This window comes from Engystomops pustulosus, chromosome 11 (assembly GCF_040894005.1).
Source record: "Engystomops pustulosus chromosome 11, aEngPut4.maternal, whole genome shotgun sequence".
NCBI lineage: Eukaryota > Metazoa > Chordata > Amphibia > Anura > Leptodactylidae > Engystomops > Engystomops pustulosus.
The window spans coordinates 42,007,781-42,013,355 of record NC_092421.1 but is presented as its reverse complement, the minus strand read 5'-3'; the positions used below and the strand labels follow the sequence as shown (position 1 = coordinate 42,013,355).

At 44.1% G+C, this 5,575-nt stretch overlaps 1 long non-coding RNA gene across 1 annotated transcript; it reads left to right on the top strand.

Annotated features, from left to right (window-relative positions):
* Nucleotides 1-4,367, top strand: LOC140106378 (uncharacterized). Its single transcript, XR_011850777.1, has 3 exons — nucleotides 1-131; nucleotides 542-671; nucleotides 3,531-4,367. It is a non-coding gene; the product is annotated as an uncharacterized lncRNA (long non-coding RNA).
* The last annotated feature ends 1,208 nt before the right edge of the window (nucleotides 4,368-5,575 follow it).

The window sequence follows — 5,575 nt, the reverse complement described above, 5'->3', positions numbered from 1 at the left end:
CCCTACAGAGTTGGACACTGGGCCATTGTTAGACTGTAAAGGTACATACTCCAATATCAAATTCATGGCACAACGGCAGAGGGAAGAATAAAAAAAAAAAGGCACTTCCAAATCAATATTGTATGTGACATGTAAGTACCTGTAAGTGGTTTTCTTAACCTTAGAATGACAAAGCCATATTCTATTTTGCCATTTCTTTTTTTTACTCCATATCACTCAATAGCCATTACTTTTTATTCTTCAATTTACAGACACGTATTGAGGCATTTTTTTCCCTGCAGAACCAAATAAACTCTGTAGTGGCTTCATTTGGTGCAATGTAGAACCAAAATCCAAATGCAGTTTCAAAAATGCAGTTGAGAAATTACTGGTTTTGTTCTTATGATTTGAAGATAACAGATTTACATAGCTTCTTTTTTAACACCTAAAAGGAATTACCGCATATACTAGAACATAAAAATTGAGCTGAAAAAACCTATCTCGGCTTATACTCGAGTCATAAAAAATAACACTCTACTCACCTTTCCTCTTTGTACTTCAGATGCACCGGTGCCTCTTTGGGTCCTTTGGCTCCTCTTCAGTTGGAAAAATTGAATATTAAATACTATCACTATGATGTGTAATTTGTTATGCAGAAAACAACAGAGATCCTTAAATGGCAAAATAAAAAGGTATTGATTTTTGAAGGTGGGGAGTGAAAAATGAAAATGCAAAAACAAAAAAGGGCTTGGTGGTTAAGGGGTTAATATTTCAACACAGTGGCGTAACTTAAAGAGAACCCGTCATGCAAAATAACCCCCCTAAACTAAATATATTTTCATAAACTGCCATTAGAGAGCATTGCCTCTATCCCTTCATTGTCCCTCTATATGTCTGTAAACCTAAGCAATGAGGTCCTAAAACTGTATGCAAATGACCTGTGAAATGTCCAATGAAGCATTAGCATATTCAAGCTGTCCACCTTATTCATGAGTGGGAGGCACAGCCACACCCCCAGTGCTTGACTGACAGCCTGTATAATGATGTGAAGCTGTATAATGATGTGCTTCCTGGTGCTGGTGGCCACGCCCCCTGCAGCCTGTCTGTGTATAGGAGAGATACAGCAGCTCTAGGCAGCCATGTTACAGCAGAACATGTCAGGTACATGTGTAGCTGATGTCTGTGTCTCTCACTTGTATATTAGGAGGATGCAGCATGTCAGCAGATGCAGCACACACTAGCCATGCTTTACTATACATTACACACAGACATGAGCAGGGGGAGGAGAGGGGAGGGGTAACAAGGGTGACATCACTGCCTCTGACCATGTGACCAGCCTCATTTACATGATATGAATAGATGATTTTACAATGAATAATGTATGAAATAACTAGATAAAGGCTGGGATGGATCCTTGTGAGCTGCTCCAACAGGTAGAGGTGACAGGACAAGTGACACAGACCTGATGACAGGTGTCCTTTAAGTCCTCTGGGCCCCAGGACAAAATTCCCAACAGGACCCCCCCTCGCTTTGCATAAAAACATTGAACCCTACTCCTGCATTTCATTTTTTATAGTCCCAATACTGGAGGGGTTTTTTTGCAGCCTGTCTATCATTTGTGGCTCAAAGCAGTTGCTCTATCATTTGTGGCTCAAACAGTTGACTCATGCACAGGACCATGAAATTCATGGCCATGTGCACGAGCCAATAGAAAATAATGAGGCCGCGTGCTCAAAAAGTGTTTTTAGATTGTGCATGAGGCCTTAGGTTGTGTCCTCATTTAAGTTAAGTGCTTACTTTTAGGGTTACTGCCTCCTATTTAGTTACATCCATCTGATCTCATGTTTAATTTCCCATTCTGAGTAAGTGCCCTCTTTTTCTGCCCCAAACCTTACTGTTCTTAGTCCATAAAAACACTGATATGACAAAACTTGCTGAATAGGAACAATACCAGAACCAATTTTACTACAAAGATGCAGCACCACAGCAACATTCCTACATATATTCATTAACAAAACCAAGATTAGCAGATATATACAGGAATAGAACCAAGATTAGTACATATATACAGGAACAGAAACAGGACTTTTGTGGCAGTATGCAAAATGATAAATCTGGTGCAGTATAATATGTGTAGGAGAAGTCATAGCACAGGGCAAAATTGTGAGCTCGTGGGTAATATCAGTACTAACTGTAAATCTGGTGACAGATGATGCTGTTGATTAGAGAATTTTTCCTTTTCTTTTTCTTCTCCTTGGTCGCCATGTCTTCAGCCGTTACTTGTCTCTTCAGATTTAGCAACACAAAAATTTAAACAACTTCATAACACTAACATAAAGCTGTTCTGCTCATAGTAGCCAATTTAGTAATGGTGTCTTCACAATAGCCAATATAGTAACATGGGTATAATTACAGTGCTCCCACAGTAGCAGACAGTCGGTGTCCCAGCAGTAGCCAATATAGTCTCAGAGGCCCCGCAGTAGCCAACATAGTCACAGTGTTCCCCACAGTAGCCAAGTCACGTGGGTTTTATGGTAGTCAATAGATTCACAGTACCCCAACAACAGCAAACAGTCACAGTGTTTCCCAAAGTAGCCAAGTCATAGTGCTGCCATAGTAGCCAAATTGCAATGCCCCGCACAGTAGCCAGGTCACAGCCATTTTTCATTTTTCCACCCAACTGTAACCATAAGTAATAATTCTCCCACAGTAGCCATTAGTATAACTCCCAGTAGCATTGATATTTTCACCCCACCCTTAGCCATTGGTAATAGCCCTCCCACCCATAGCCATTAGTAATAGCCTCCCCCACCAGCAGCCATTAGTAATATCCTGCACCCCACCAGTAGCAATAAGTAATATTCCCTACCCTCAGTAACCATTAGCCCACCCACCCACCAGTAGCCACGGAGCGGGGCCTGGTCTCATTTTGCTGCAGACCCCCCTGATGCAGCGCACGGACCAAGTGCAGAACAGTTTTTGCACTATAACAGGGAGGCCTGAATCTGTCACAATTTAAAACATCTGCCTGCTGTGCTGGTCCAAGTTATCAGCACAGCACATGGGTCAGGTGCGGGCCCAGTCGCAGTCGCACCCCTGCAGCCGCGATCAATACGCCCCTGTTTGGATAGATTAATTATTTTAGTCTGTAGGACTACCTGACTTTTTCAGGTGTTGTAAACAAGAGACAGCATACACAATACAGACAGACATGGGTAATGAAGAAGTGTCTGTGGGAAACTATAATATTGAGCAAGCATGTGGGGGGGGTAGTGCTTTTTGTCCTAGAGGACGATCTCCTGTGATTCTTTTTAGGACAAAAGAGTTATGGAATCTGGCAGCACTACAACATACCTGGTGATATCTGTTGCTTTGTTGCTGAAGCAATGACGGGGGGAATGGGATGGTGTTTATTCGATGCGATCGCCATAAATTTGTGAAGGCATCTTTCTTCCTAGACTGTGTTGAATTTTATTGGCAGCTCACCGATAATGCTATGCACCTTTTTGATGAGTATATTTTTGCCTCTGTCCTTTATGCTACTGCCCCAGAACTCAACAGCAAAGAATAGGATGGAGGCTATCGTGGACTCATAGAACATACCCAGGAACTTGTTGCAGATGTGGAAGGATTTGAGTTTCTACAGAAAGACATTACATTAGACGGCAATCTACTCCAAACATTTAACAGAGACCTAGCAACATGGATGAGATCGGCATCTGCTCACGCCTGCAACGTTTCGGGGGTCCTCTCTCTTTCTCAAGTATGATTGAAGATATTTTGAAAGATATTTTGCATCATATAGTGTTTTGTGGATATTTGATTGTCTACATGTGTGGAGGAGGTGTGGGAAGGACCTCCCTATCCTATTTTGAATCAGTTCTATTCATTTGCTAGTTTCTAGAGAAAGTACATATCTAACCATGCCTTTGTGAATACTTTGTTGCTTTTCGTCACCCACTCTAATTTGTTGTCTATGACTATGCCCAAGTACTTGTGGGTGCTCACATGTTCTATTTCCGGTTCTATTTTGATGGGATTACTGCCGAGTTTGCTACTTTGCAGGCCTATGACCATCTCCTTTGTTTATTGGCATTAAGAATTAGGTTGTTTCTTTCACTTCATTGCACAAAGTTATCCGTGGTCTCCGTATAGTGTTTAATATTGTTGTCTCGGATACACCCAACGATCACAGAGTCATCAAAGAATTTTTGTATGTGACAGAGATCTGTGTGAAGTCTGTAGTCAGCAGTGTAAATGGTGAAAGGAATGGAGAGAGTACACCCCGACTGCTAATTATTATGTCTGAACGTAACTTCCTTATTCCAATTCCTCAAGTAGTCAATGGTCCATTTAATCAATACGGTGTCAATGTAACATTTTGTTATTTTATCCCCCTAAAGCACCATGTCGATGGTGTTAAAAGTGCTAGAAAAATAAAAGAATGTGACTCTCATAGTGGTTTCATTTTTTTCTTGTAGGTGGGTTTAGGCTGTGCACAACAGGAACAGAACGGCATACTCGATATCTATTTTCTCGTTGTATGCAAATTGTATTGGGTCTAGGCTCCCTTCAGAGAAGACAAAATTACTGAAGTTACTAGGCTGGGTTTGTTTTCAGTAATGGGAGCACAAATTATAGTTTCCAGATATCAGGGACAACTGAGGCTGTGGTTGAAGAGGTCTGCGAGAACCTGGCCCAGCTTGTTTGAAAAGGTTCTCAGGAGTCCAGGGCAGATTCCATCTGACCTATGGGCCTTGCTTAGTTTCAGGGCTGACAAGATATTGCAAACGTCTTTAGCTGATAACCAAGAAGATATCAGATAAGGTTATCAGCTATTGTGGTGGTTAAGGAATAAGAGTGTGTATCCTGTGTAAATGACCACTGTTGGTTGCTACTATGCTTTTCCAAAAAGTGATTAAACAATTGGTTTATGGGGGTGTGGCCTGACTGCGGACGGAGATGGCCACACATTAGAACTTCTCCTGCCCGAACCCTGCTGAGACACCGCAATAAGAGCCAAATCCAGTGCCTAAGCCCTCAGTAAATGGGAGCCAAGAGAAGAGGCGGTACCCAGACCCCAGCAGCACCCCTTAGCCGGTCCGCTGCCCGCGGAATAGGCCGATTCCTTATGGCAGCGGCCACCACTTCTCAGCCTGCAGCCGCGTCCACCACCTCATCAGCTCCGGGACCGGAACTGCAGGAAGCTCCTGCGACAGAAGAGCCGGCGGTTTCCTTACCTGCTGCGGACCCTCCACCGCCAAACTCCGCAGACGAGGCGCCGGAGCCCGAAGTTCCCAGGAAGGTTGCGCTCCTCCAGCAACGCGTTGCCAAGATGGCGGGCGATGGCATGGAGAGGAACGCCGCTGCCCAAGCCGACATCCGGCCTCCACAAGCAGCAGGAGAGAAGCAAGTGGGGGAGGCTACGACCGGATCGGCTACCTCCGGCACCAGCCTGGGAGGTTGCAGAGGGAGCAGAAAGCCACATCCCGGGGGAGGTAATGGCCGGCGCTGACCTACCCCTGCAGCACCATGTGGCCAAGATGGCGGCTGGATCAGGTACGGTCGGGCCAAGAGTGGAGGGCGAGCTATCCAG